Genomic DNA, 15,251 nt, shown 5'->3' on the forward strand with positions numbered 1-15,251 from the left:
AGGGCTACAACTTCAATTATGACTTGGCCCAAATACTTCAGCACCTTTTTAATGCAGACAGCTGTCAATCAGGTGGGCACTATTTCATTTTAATATTTTCCTGAATTGAGCTGATTTACTAATTCTACCTGTGCTGAATGTCTTCCATAGCTGTGCTTTGCTATATGGATTTAGCTGCTTCTAGGCTCCAGTGATAAATAGTGTGGTAGATAAAGCACGTGGACTCTGGAGCCATATTATCTTGAGGTTCAAATCCCAGTTCTAACACTAATTAGCTGTATGACTTAGAGAAACTTACCTAATCTCTCAGTGCCTCAGTTTCCTTACATGTAAAATGGGGGCAAAGGTTGGTTGTGAAGATCAAATAAATATAAGTGACTGGCATATTGTAAGGAGTCCATCAGTGTAAATTATTATTAAGATTTTCATTATTGATTATGATTAAACTTTGATACATCATTCATCCTTTTTTGCTGATCCAGAAATTTAATTATATCATCACACAATGATTCTGGGATGTTTATTGACTACATATGTTATGTCCATATCATTGTGATAAGTGCTGTTGAAGATAGCAGTGTGTCTTATGCAGTGTCCTCTGTCTAGTGACTGGTAGAACTAATACTTGAATTTGACAGGGCTTTTGACTGAATCCTATGCCCTCTGACTTACATGACCGTATGTGGCATAAAGGTAAATGTGATAGAAGTGGGCAGGATTGACATAGCTCAGTAGTGTGCAAGGGCAGCCTGGCTGATTCAGCTGGGCTTGCTGGAGTCATGACCACACAGCAACTCCTCAGCTATGTTTCTGTTCTCAGGGTTATCTTTGAAAAGTATTTTAAAAAATTGCCACAGTGATAGTTTCTGGGGATATTCCCAAAGGGAACATGCTGTCTACTTTACTTATATTATAGGGCAACAAAGTGTCTATCTTACTTACAGAGATGGAAAGAGAAGCTTGCTTCAGTTTTCCTGGTGATGGACACAGCTTCCTAATATGGAAGGACATTCTGATTTTGTTTATATTTGTGATAGTCTAATTTAATTTCCTTTTCTTTCTCTTATAAAGCAAAATATTCAAATCTTTCCTGGGGGAAAACGGTGAGGAAAAGAGTGCCTGTTGTCTTAGAGTCTGGTCTAAATCTTTTGTGCAGACTGGCCTGTGAACTACAATTGCTGCTACTTCCAGGCGGTTTTACAGGCATAGGAGATCTAAATTTTACATATCTGAGAAAATAAATTAGGGCCTTCTCCAGATGATGCTCCCTGAACTATAAATCTCCTTTGCAGTTTCAAATTCTATCTATATACCTTGGCATTAAAATTCATTCACTAAGGTAAGTTGGGCTAGAGCAGGTGTAAGCAATGATCACGGTTAATATAAAGAGGACAGAGAAAAAGAGATAAAATGGAAACAACAGAAACAGAATGAGGAAGCTGGAGAGAGTTAGGGGACAATATGAAAATAAACACATGAGAATGATTTATACGAAGAATTTGGTTGAAGAAAGATAGATGAGAACTCACAATTTTAAATCAGATCTCTTAATATGAATCACAGTGAACAAAAATGTGTTCAAGTTAGATTTTAGCTAAGAAAGTAGATGCTGAGGTTTAGCATTATTTCCTGAAGTTATTATTAACATCAACAGTAAGCCTTCATTTATTGCATCAAGGCCAAAATCAAGGTATTGTACTTGAAGCAAAGATGGGACTAAAGCATTGAAACCAAGGCTTTACCATCAGCTAAAGCTATGAGCTTAGACCAGTGGTTCTCAGGTTTAAGCCTAAACTGAATCATATGGGGGACTTCTAAAAACACAAATTACTAGGCTTCAACCCAGAATTTCTGATTCAGTAGGTCTAGAGAGAGGGCACAAGAATTTACCTTTATGACAAGTGCCCATGTGATGCTGATTGACGGGAGGCCATACTTTGTGAACCAGGGGCTTAGCTCATCATTGGGACCTACATGAGCCTCCTTTTCCTCAGGCAGAGAATGTGACAGAAGACTGTCTACCACTATAGTATTTATGTGTGCGAAGTCTTTTAAATGTATGTATTTTCTTGAAAACTTTCTTTCATCTACATCTAAGACTATTTCATTGATTTGGCCTACTTTATTAGGAACATAATCAGATTATTCTAGTACACCAAGACTGTCAGTGGTAAATTCCAGTGTCCTCTTGGACATTTTGTATTATCAATAATGGACATAAATTTTATTATTTTGTTTTTTTGAGGAGGCAGAATATTGGCTCTCATGTCTTTTAAGATGGTCTGTCTATGGCTATCCTTTCCTCTAGCTTTCTCATAGCTTTTGACAGTTAGGAAAATGGAAAATACTCTTGCATTAGGTGAATTCTGAAAATAATACTTCCATAGATCATTGATAATCCATTTTTCAACTTCTCAGAATTCCAGATCACCAAAAGGAACTACCCCTCCAAATAGTGTTATGTTTTTTACTCATACACAAATTTGTAAGCCTAAATACTTTACAAATGACCTATGGAGACTCCTGATTTAGAGATTATATGCAGTTCTAAAGGACAAAAATGTTATTAATTAAAAAGTAGTGGGAATTTGAATATATTATATTCTAATCCTTAATTCTCTATATAGGTATATATTCAAGAATAAACACTTTAGACATCTGGGGAAATCAAATTATTATTTGCAATATTGGAGGAATATTCTACATGTTTAAACACGTTTTGAGTCACACTGTGTTCTAGGCACTATGCCAATTGCTGAGGAAACACATTTAAATGAAAGATTGATCCGAGTTTTTAAGAAGCTTCAAATAGATGAAGAAGATACAAATAACTAATTATGTATGATACAATGTGAAATCGTCAATGGGAGTATGTGCAAAATGCATGAGAATAGATAAACAGATATAAAAATAGAGTGTAAATGTGAAATCATTTCTAGAAAGAAATACCTCATAAGTTACCAAATAAGCATTTTAAATTAAGTAGGCTATTCAAATTCATACAGACTATTAGCTTTGGTGGGGCTAAGCAGCAGAAATAAGAAACTGCCAGAAATCTCTAAGGGATTTTTGTTTTGCATATTATTGAGGCTTAAATAAGGATACTTATATTTTGAGTACCATGTCTTTCCATCTATCCTTCCCTCCTTCTAAATGGGTCTAAATGTTTCAATGTATTTGAAATATATGACCATTATAACTTACCATTATTCCTTAAATACATAAAGTGCTCACAATCTCTTAATCATAGATTTGTTGAATCTGGATTGAATAGTAAAAGTTGAAGCTGGAGGGCAAAGATGTTAAATTTAGTTCTTGAGACTATATAGTGTTGTTGAATATTAGAGCTAAAACTTTTTGCCCTTGAAAATATCTAAATATTTATTCCCTGGATAATAAGTACTTCCTGGTGTATTTTAACTTTGTTTGCTCAACACACTTCTTAAATTCATATACGGCATGTGCTGTGACTAATGCAAACAGAGCAGCTATCAGGTCCATTTCATTAAGAGATTAGATGGAGATGCTGTAAATTCCCCATGAAATTTTGATGTACAATTCATTCCTTAATTAAAAGCAAACAGCCTTGCTTTCTGGGATTAGGCCACCTAATTATGTATAAAAAGAGAGAGAATATGTTGATAAAGAGTATTTGAGAAAAAAGGGAAGAAAATACCACCAGAGTTTGCCCTAAATGAATGCCATCCCAGAAAGTAGAATACAAGAATTAAAATCAGAAGCATTTTTGAATAATCTATTCTTCAGATTCCCCCAACTCATGAAGAATAAAAGTGGCTAATGCTCCAGTGAAAGGCAGGAGTTGAGCTGATGAGACTTTGGGAAAAATTACAGATACTGAGAGATCATTGATCCAGACTATAGAGAACAACTTGCCCAAATTTCAGGGTTTATTCTGACCTCCACTGCTAATTCACTGTGTAACCACAGGCAATTGAGTTAATCTTTCTGTGACTTCATTTATGCATTTGTCAAATGGAAATAATAACACCTCTTCACAGGAATATTTGGAGGTTTAACTAAATTAGTGCTTTGAGCTTCTTAGATAAATGTTGCCATAGAAATGCAAAGTGCAATTATTGAAGTCATTTTTCCTTTTCCTGTGTGAAACTGATGATTGAAACACATTTATTTTAATTGGAAAATTGACTAATTGTCTAAAGAAACGTTTCCTTATGACATGTGATACATGTAACTATAGGTCAAACCTCTTTATAATGAATTGGATCATAATCTAATTCTTTAAAAAATTTAAAAAAATGTGTACAATTTAAAATGTTATTTTCCATTTATAGTTATTACAAAATATTGTTTATATTCCTTGTGTTGTCCAATACATCCTTGAGCCTATCTTACACCCATTAGTTTGTACCTCCCACTCTCCCATCCTATATTGCCCCTCCCCCCTTTCCCCATGGGTAACCACTAGTTTGTTCTCTATATCTGTGAGTCTGCTTCTTTTTTTGTTATATTCACTAATTTGTTGTATTTTTTAGATTCCTCATATAAGTGATATCATACAGTATTTGTCTTTCTCTGACTTATTTCACTTAGCATAATGCCCTCCAAGTACATCCATGTTGCTACAAATGGCAAAATTTCATTCTTTTTATGGTGGAGTAGTATTCCACTGTATATATATGCCACATCTTCTTTATTTGTTCATCTGTTGATGGACACTTAAGTTGCTTCCATATCTTGGCAATTGTAAATAATGCTGCTGTGAACATTGGGGTTCATGTATGTTTTTTGAATTAGTGTTTTTGGTTTTTTTGTATATATACCCAGGAGTGGAATTGCTGAGCCATATGGTAGTTCTATTTTTAGTTTTTTGAGAAACCTCCATACTGTTTTCCACAGTGGCTCCTTCATACTGTTTCCCATCAACAGTGTACAAGGGTTCTCTTTTCTCCACATCCTCCCTGACGTTTGTTATTTATGTTCTTTTTGATGATAGCCATATTGACAAGTGTGAGGTATCTCATTGTGGTTTTGATTTCCATTTCCCTTATGATTAGCAATGTTGAGCCTTTTCTCATGTGCCTGGTGGCCATCTGCATTTCCTCTTTGGAAAAATGTCTATTTGGTTCTTCTGACCTTTTTTTTTTTTTAAGGATATTATTATTTTTTTAACATCTTTATTGGAGTATAATTGCTTTATAATGGTGTGTTAGTTTCTGCTGTATAACAAAGTGACCCAGCTATACATAAACATATATTCCCATATCTCCTCCCTCTTGCATCTCCCTCCCACCCTCCCTATCCCACCCCTCTAGGTGGACACAAAGCACCAAGCTGATCTCCCTGTGCTATGTGGCTGCTTCCCACTAGCTATTTTACATTTGGTAGTGTATATATGTCCATGCCACTCTCTCACTTCGTCCCAGCTTACCCTTCCCCCTCCCCGTGTCCTCAAGTCCATTCTCTACATCTGTGTCTTTATTCCTGTCCTGCCCCTAGGTTCTTCAGCACCTTTTTTTTTTTTTTTAGATTCCATATATATGTGTTAGCATATGGTATTTGTTTTTCTCTTTCTGACTTACTTCACTCTGTATGACAGTCTCTAGGTCCATCTGCCTCACTACAAATAACTCAGTTTTGTTTCTTTTTATGTTCTGCCCATTTTTTAACTGAGTTGTTTTTTTTGATGCTGAGTTGTATGAACTGTTTATATGTTGGACATTAACCCCTTATTGGTCCTGTCATTTGCAAAATCTTCTCCCATTCAGTAGTTTGTCTTCTCATTTTGTCAGTGATTTCCTTTGCTGTGCAAAAGCTTTTAAGTTGAATTAGGTCCCATTTATTTATTTTTGCTTTTATTTTCTTTACTTTAGGAGAGAGATCCAAAAAAATATTGCTGTGATTTGTGTCAAAGAATGCATAATCTAATTCTAAATTTAATAACAAAAAATGTAATCTGTGGCAAAAGACTTAGTTATTTCAAGAGTTATTCAATATGTAAAAATTCTAATACCTTGAGGTAATAACAGTGGAATCTGGCTTATAGTCTGGTCCAGAAATGTGATGACTCCCACACTATAATTTATAGGGTTGATTCAGTTCCCCAGTTCTTTTTCTGGTAAATTGATTACTTTTTGCTTTTTGGTTCAAAAAAAAAAAAAAGCAGTGCTGCTTAAGTAAGGAAGATGCCAACCTTCTGAAGAGAGGAAGTTTCCATGTGAAAAACAATTTGTGTATATACACCCTTGTCTGGGATATGATCATGTAAGCAAGTGGCTCAGGATAAGGTCACTGGCAGAGAGGAGGTCAAGGAATTGAGGGGCTTCAGTATTAGAAGATCATCTACAGTAGTAGTGTTAAAGAGAGTGATGGTAAAATACAGAATTATGAAAAATAAGAGGGAGACCTGAGGGTCTGTAGATGATTCTACGAAGAGTTGTAACACGTGGTGAAACCTGGTGACAAGAGGTTCAAAATTGAGTTGTGGCACCATTAGGATGAAGGGACAATAAGTAGCAATGAAGAGCAGAGAGTACCCAAACTGACCTTCACAGACAGGTGTTCGAGAACTGCTGGGAGAGGAAATAGCCCTCTTTTGAGAGGGGAAGTCATGTCCTTCAGGGAGAACCAGATTTCTATTAGACCAGGTTCTGTTATTGAGCAGAGGTTTTCAGCACTGATTGTGTACTAGGATCTCCTGAGAAACTTTAAAAGCAATACTGTTCCTGAGCCCCATTTCAGACCAACTAACTCAGGATCTCTGAGGGTAGATCCCAAAGAACAGAATGAAAAATCAAACAAAAACCCAACAAACATCTCTCCAAGAAATTGAACAAGGTTCAAAAACTAGTACATAGTTTGTTTCATACATACTAGTACATAGCCATGTTTCAGTTTGATCAAGGTGAAGGGGACATTGAGAGTGGAGGTTAGAAAGGTAGGGGATTTTGCTATGACAGATTTTGAGTTCTAGAGGATGCTCTCAGTGGGAGTCAGAAGTCTGAAAGTGGATGTGCAATGCCATAGCAGGTTGGAGTGACCTATAGTCCTAGGTTTCTTGGACAATAAAGATGTCAGACTTGACCACAGGCTGTGATCACTGGACTGTGGGGATTGGGGAGGCAGAGAGTTTTTGCCAGGGGCACACAGAGTTCTCTGCCTTCCCTTTCACTTTTCCGCATTAGACACAAGGAGGATAGGGGAGGGAAAAGGTTTATTCTTAGTAATCAAGACCCCCTTTTACTCCTGCCAATGGGAGTAGTGATGAGTTAAACCACAATCCAGATTACATTTTTTTTGGTTTGCTTTATTTCTCACTTTTTTGGATAGATAACCAAAATGTCAACCTTGTTGAATATTTCTATTTTTTTTTTAAAACAGCATTGACTAAGATAATTTTAAAGAATTGTGAATTCTTGTTTCATGGTCATCTCTTATGCTTAGGGAAACTATCTCAGGTTGAACAGGTGTATCTTAGGAAACCTATATCTCACATAGATGAACAGTTAGGCAGTAAAAATCCTCCTTTTACCGAAGGAGGATTCAGTATTAGCTTGTAGTTTATAAATGGCATTCAGTAAAAGTGGAAGTATATTGACACAGCCTTCCTGATGATGACATGAAAAGCAGGAGCAGTTCTCTCTGCTAGGGATTAAAGCTCAGCATGAATCTTCTGAGGATTAAATTCTGCACTCTAACCATTCGTATATCTGTAAGTTGCTGGTAAGATAAGACTTTACAACTCCTGTGTCTCTGAGGGTCTAGGTTATAGAAAAGAAAAGTCTACAGTGTCAACATGAACTGAAGACCCTATATGGTTTAAGAATTTGGTACATCAATAAAGTGAACATAGCATATATATGTAAAGGATAACTTTTTGGAACTTCTTTTTCCTTATTCTCTTTTTATACTATAGTACTTCTGTGGCATTTAGGGGAATCAGAACTTACACAGAACTGGAACATCAGCAAATTGTCCAGTACACCTAATTTAATAAAAATCAGTGCCTATGTCATATATAGCACTTCAAACTTTTTGCCTTCTTTACTCAACTGTTCTCTGTTCCCTTAGACCATTACATCACTCTCACAAGGCATTTATTTTATTTTTCTGGCTGAAGCAGTGGGTATAGGCAAAGCTCTGCAGGATGTTTTTGGGAGACTCTAAAGGCAAGTTACTTATGACTGCAACAGATGTTGATGATTTTTAGGGAAATGCTGACTTTGTATTGTGAATATCTCTCTTGGAGAAAAGTAAAGAATTTCCAATTGCTTGCTAGCTATAAGAAGGGCTAAACAGCCTTGCTATAAAAGTGGAACAATAAAATTCTGACAAAGAAAAATCTAATGAATATATCTCAGTTCTTATTAGAAAGCAAGTTTCTCTCTCACTAGTTTAGCACTCCACGGGTATGCGTAAAGGAAGCGATAAGAAATCCAACCCCAAATTTCAAAATACTTTGTTATTTGATTTTTTAAAAAAAAGCTGACCACAGAAATGTAAACAGATACTATCAATCTTTCCTACCATTGTTGGTCTAGCATCATTATTATTAGTAGTAGTGATAATAGCTATAGTAAGTCTTGTAATAAGCATATTGTTCCACTGTTACCTCTTGACAAGTAAAAAACTGAGGTATTTGGCTTGTGTTATTGTAGACTCAAGACTTGGAATTTCTCTTAATCAGCTACTTAATCATTTGTGTTTAAACAAACAAGTATTTAATTCTATTATGACTATATAAAAAATTCAAAGCAATTCAAAAGCTAATTAGGAAATAAGCAACTAAACTATATCAAACATTAAGATGCACAGTCTGGAGTTCTGACTGAGATAATTGTTGATTTTCAACGACTGATTGATTGATTGATTCATTCAACTGTTATTTATTGGGATACTACTATATTCTTGGCACTAATTTAGGAACTGCAGATAAAAACATCATTAAGGCAACTGTGGTCCCTACCATGATGGAGCTTACTTGTTGTTTGGCATTCTATGAAAAGTAGAGAAAATAAGCAGATTCAGTGAAATGAAATTGAATCTTGCAGCTGCGTTTGATCAAGAAGCGTTTAACAAAGTGCCTCCTACTTTTATGAAATTCATGGCACACCTAGTCAAGTACTATGGACTGCAGCATTCATAAAAGCAGTCCCTAAGTCTGCCTTTAATTATCTGCAGTGTCCACAGTAATTAGTACCTAGCTTATTTAATAGGTACACCTGGAATTTCATAGATAGACCATAAATATTTCCCCTGACTGAGCAGATGGATTGTCTCAATTTAGAATCAGCTTGTGTATAACCTAAACTTACTATTTTCTTACTGAGCTTTATTTTAGTTTCTCCCATTGTCTGATTTCTTTCCTTCCTTTTTTTATTACGCATTCTGATCCTAACTGTCCTCCCTTGTTTTGGTGGAACTGAGTTTCAAGAAGCTTTCGTTAGACATAAATTTCAAAATCAGCCTAAAGAAAGCCCCAGGAAGGTTATGGGCCCCAAGGAGGAATTTCATTATAGTCCAGAGCTGTTTATTCTTTAACAAATAGTCCAGTTTCCTTTGGAGATTCATTAGAGGAGGTTCTATTTTTTTCTTTTTTTCTTTATTGTTATTTGACATTTGAAGTTAAGAGTTGTTTTTTTTTTTTTTTTTTTTTTTTTTTTTCCCCCCGGCTGTGCTGCATGGCATGTGGGATCTTAATTCCCCAACCAGGGATTGAACCTGTGCTCCCTACATTGGAAGCACAGAGTCTTAACCACTGGACCACCAGCGAAGTCCCTAGAGAAGGTTCTATTTCTTAGAACCACTAGAAATTGTATCATTCCTCCAGAGCAAAATAAACAATGTGAGTTGCAGTGATATGTTGGTTCAAATGTGGGGTTTATTTGAGGAGATTTTATAGCATCATTAGTCAGCTTCTGACAAAGGTTGGTCTAACAAAACAGCTCACATATAGTTGGGAAAGTAATTAATTAGACTGTAAGGTCAAGGACAAGGTTTTATGTCTGTTCATTTTATAAATGTGACCTAGTCCTTCCCTGACAATCATTTCACCACATCACTATATGTTCCTGCAGAAAGAAAAGCCGCACATTTCCTTGCAAATTTGTCTGACTCCTGTTTTTCTCTACATGTTAATATTGATGCTCTGTATGGAATTATTTGGACTAAGTGAGCTTTACATTTGGCCAAGAGGCATTAGCAAAGATTCTGATAACAAGAGAGGAGTGAAAGCATTCAGAATGTGGATATAAGCTTAGAGGAAAGAAGGCTTATATTATGCATGTAGACTTTATGACTGGGCCAGAGGAAGTATATTGGATAATAATGGAAAGCACATTTGTAAATGACAGGTGGATTTAGTCAGAGCAGCCTGAAATTGATTTAATGGGAAACAGAAGGCTATGATTTCCTAATGAACAGGGAGTGTCATAATGCTTTATTGAGGTGAAACTGATGGAAGAATGCAGGTTAGATTTTGTGAGAAGAGATTGGAGACAGAGATATCTGCCAACAACATTTGGCATTTTGTAGGTAGAAGGTGGTAAGACCTTGTATTATTTACCTGTGACATTGGGGTGAGTTATTAAGATGGAAGAAAAATCCTTTGAAAGAAAAAACAACATATTTTTTGTATTTTAGTGAGAGTTTGGACATAGGAAATCAGGGTGATGGAAGAGTTAAATATGTCTAGAAGATATTAGTGATATTATTGAAGAAATACAATGATTTCGCTGGTCAAGTCAGCAACATAGAGAACTTACAGTTTGCCAGGGAGTACTATGCTAATAAACGATCCCAGGAGACTCATAGTCCAGGATGGGAGGCAGACAAGTAAACAGATACTCACTTATAGTAAAAGTGCTGTGATTGAGGCAGTTACCAGGTAATATGACAAAACAAAAAGGGAGCAAATAGCACAGCTGAGGGAATAGTTAGGAAAGCTTCCTAGAAGAAGCACAGTCTAAGCTCATCTTTGAAACATGGGCAAGAATTAACCAGATAAGAAAGGTACTACAGATAGTGCTATAGTGAGAAGGAATAGCAGGGGAAAAATGGTGAGGAGTGAAATCGAAGTATTTATTTGTTGAGGATGATGGAGGGTTGTGTGTATTGTGTTAAGGAGATTAGACTTTATTCCCTAGGGACACTTGTGTAAGAAAGATGAGTTCATTTATGGAAATGCTACCTTTATATTGATGGAGCATTTGCATTATAGGTACCACTTAGATAGATACAAATTCTGAACTTGGAGACATGATGCAGATTTGGAAGTCATTAAGTAGTAGTTGAAGCCATATGAGAGGATGAGTTCTTAAAAGGAGTGCAAAGAAAAAAGAACCATGATTTTGAACTGATTTATTGGGGGAGCAGACATTCCTAGTTAGGAAAAAAGTTTTAGTCAAGTAATAGAGAACAATATGAAATGTTTGTCTTAGTTTTAACGTAACATAGGTGACTCTGTAGAAACTACTTCGAAACTTTTGGAAACTGAATTAGTAAACTTTCACTTTTATCTCTCCTTTCCTCTTGGTGTTTTCCCTTTGAGTCTGATATCTACAAGCATCCAAGCCCCAGTTCATGCACAGCCTTTATTGATCTTTTAGAATAACAGATTAGGAGAAGGTTAGAGTTGAAAGAAACCTTAGGGACCATCTAGGTAAGTGGCTTTTATACTTGTTAAAAGAACAGCAAAAATGTTTTCTGGCAATAAAAGCTTAAAATAGAAACATTTTAAAAAGTAGATAAAATGAGTTTGCATTTATTGGAGGTGGTGAGGTGGTGGGGAGTTTGTAGTTCATTGTCCCACCTCAGTTAAGTTCCTCTATCCCTTGTGGTAGACTCTGAGGGATCCCTATGGAAACCTCAAGCTCTAAAGGGCAGCTTTTGAATACTACTGAGAGCCCAGTGCTTTCATTTACAGAAACCAACAAACTTGCTCAAAGACATGCAGTTAGATCTAATTTTAGAACAAATATTCTGCCTTCTGGAAGTTTCTTGAACTGTAGGAAGAACTGATCTTCACTAATGTTACTTAGAAGGTGCATTTACTTAGAACCATTGACAGATTAATGAACATCAGATTTCTTGTTCATGCACCCTCTGAAAACACAGAATAAGGGGTAACACGTGAGAGGAGAATTATGACTCTTTCACTTTTCCCTGACCTGGTAGTACATGCCTCTTTGATAAAACCCTATTTGTTCTTCCAAGACATATATTTCTAAGAGATGTCTTTACTTACAGGAGAAAAAAAGGCAAAATAGGGAACCAGAAACTGAGTGGGTGAAAATTTAAATGCTTTTTCCTTTAAAAAATTAGTTTTAAGGTGAGACTGCAAATGACCAAGGTAGGATAGAAATAATATTTACTTTTGAAATAAAATTTATTTGGAGAGATCAGTTTAACCAAAGAGTAAATTAAACTCCATTTTGTCTTTATGCTTCTTATATTTAAAATCTAACCTTAGTAAGAAATGGAAATTTATTTTCAATACAATAAATTTGGAAAAGTTAACTTCTTAGGATGTTCTCAGAATGGAACAATGTTTTTAATGTTTTTAGATATGGGAAGGTGGTCACCTTGTCATTCAGTCTTATACTTCTTTGGTTATTAATGTTTACTGTGAGATTATTCTGTATCAGACACTGTGCCAGGAAATCCCTATGCTTGAGGAGTACACACTAACTTGGAAGAAACAAATAATTAAAATGTGATGTAATAATTTTGATAATATAAGATCAGTACTTTGAGAGAATGATGTTTTCGAAGCTTCAGAAATAAGGTGGTATTTAAAGTGAATTTTGAATGATAAATACAAATTTAGAGAGTAAGAGGTCAGTCTTAAATGTGAATTATGAGGAAAGGTATAAAACCCACCATTTAATCTGACTTGGAAAGTGGGGAGCTTGCTTGATCAGGAAGTATTCTGTAAAGCCATAGCTAATGGAAGTGGCCCTTGGCCAAAGCAAAAAGTAAAGCTGATTATATAGGAGAGGAATCAGAGGTCAGTAAACAGAAGAGGTGTTTCTAAAGAGGGCATCTGTTTCTCTGGGCATGGAGATGAAGATTAGAGGGTTGATTGACTAGAGTAGGAAACAGTGAGTGAACCAAACAAAGTGGAAGATAATGGTTGAAAACAAATATCTGGAATAGCATTGATTTAGATTTTAGATACGATTAGATTTATTTATTTATCACAGTAATCTGATAATAGAAGGGACAGGTGTGTTTAAAGAGCCAAAGGTGTGGTAGAAAACAAAGTTGTGGATAGGATGGTATTTTTGTTAACTGGGGTAGGAAGGAAAAATAGATTGGGGGGCAGGTGAAGGAAAGATAAGGATTTTGGTTTGAAACATACTGAGTGTGAGGTGCCTGTGAACTATCTATGGAGAAATATAAACATGGAAACATAAATGTTCCGTTTACTCATTTGTGAAATCAGAATGATATGTTTTGCCCTCCCTATTCCATAAGGATGTTGTAAGGCCTTACATGAAAGAACAGAAATGAAATAGCTAGCCTTTAAAAGTGGAAAACAATGAAATGGAAAGGGTTCTTTGTATTTGTTTAGTGTACATTTTCTAAGGAAGAATGGCAAAAAAAGCGCTAATAATAAATTAATTATACATTTTAACCGCTTTTCTGGGCCAGACTTTACCTGAAGGACAAGAATGTCATTTGAGTATAAGAACTCATTACCTATACAAAGACATGTTCAACTTCTTTTTCAATGTGTACTACATCTTCCAAGAATAGTTTGTAATGGAGTTTAATAAAGACATTGCAGATATTTATTTTTATTATTTTTGGTTCATATCAGAGTGGAATTAATGAATGTCTTCTTAAGTACTTTGGGGAACAAAAAGAAATCAAACAAAATATCACTGATGGAAGCAGCCTCAATTATCTACTCAGCATGATTTTATCGTATAAACATGACTAGAGATTTTTTTGGTTTTTTTTTTTTTTGCGTTACACGGGCCTCTCACTGTTGTGGCCGCTCCCGTTGTGGAGCACAGGCTCCGGATGCGCAGGCTCAGCGGCCATGGCTCACGGGCCTAGCTGCTCTGCGGCATGTGGGATCTTCCTGGACCAGGGCATGAACCCATGTCCCCTGCATTGGCAGGCGGACTCTCAACCACTGCGCCACCAGGGAAGCCCTAGAGTTATTTTTTTAAATACAAATTATTTTTATTTTCTGTAGCTGTTGATTACATGCATATCAACCACAGTAGCTTCTAAACCAAGGCAAGTGTTACAATCTTTTCTTCTGCTGTTTATGCGTTGCTGCGGTAGCTAATTTCAGAAGAGGAGTTTGCAGTTAAATTTGATGGAGCACACTACATCTCCTCAATTCCAGTCAGATTCTAATGGTGCTGCTAAAAGGCTGCATTAGAACTGTAAGAAAACGTTCTCCAGACTCCAATAGTTGTAGGACAGGCCTCATAATAGAGACTCTTGGCCACTAAATGTGGCAAGAATGTGCTCTAAAGCTGGATCACGAAAAAAAATTGGATTTGCTCCAAATATAAAAGAAGTCCCTTTAGAGGTTTTGTTTTGTTTTGTTTTTAATAGGGAACAACTTAATCTTGCGTTCTTCTGAAGAAAAAAATTACGGGTAATACTAGGATGTTAATTCCTTTCCTCTCTGAAACAAGCTAAATTCTTGAGTATTGCAAGACAGATGACACACATTCAGTGCTTGTCATAAAGATGCTTAATAAATTTGGGATTAAAATTTCATTGACATAGTGGTGATCTTTTGGGTCGTGGCTTTCTTTTGAGAATGGGATGAAAGCTGTAAGTCCCCTACATAAAAGAATGTACAAGCACACACTAAATTTAGCATATATTTTCAGGGAGTTCAGTCATCATCAGAAGTGTATCCTTGAACTCCCAAGTTAGGGCTTCCCTGGTGGCGCAGTGGTTGAGAGTCCGCCTGCCGATGCAGGGGACGTGGGTTCGTGCCCTGGTCCGGGAAGATCCCACATGCCGCGGAGCGGCTGGGCCCGTGAGCCATGGCCGCTGAGCCTGCGCGTCCGGAGCCTGTGCTCCGCAACGAGAGAGGCCACAACAGTGAGAGGCCCACGTACGGCAAAAAAAAAAAAAAAGAACTCCCAAGTTAAAAAAACAAAAAATGAACAAAACAAAACAGACTTCTGAATAGAGAAATAATAAGAAATATTTGATCCATGGATTTCTAGGAACGGAAAGGAAGAGGTAAAATTTTTTGTGTGGATCAGATGGTGACATTTCATTCCTTGACTGAA

The sequence above is a fragment of the Mesoplodon densirostris genome, chromosome 2, assembly GCF_025265405.1.
Source record: "Mesoplodon densirostris isolate mMesDen1 chromosome 2, mMesDen1 primary haplotype, whole genome shotgun sequence".
NCBI classification, from domain to species: Eukaryota; Metazoa; Chordata; class Mammalia; order Artiodactyla; family Ziphiidae; genus Mesoplodon; species Mesoplodon densirostris.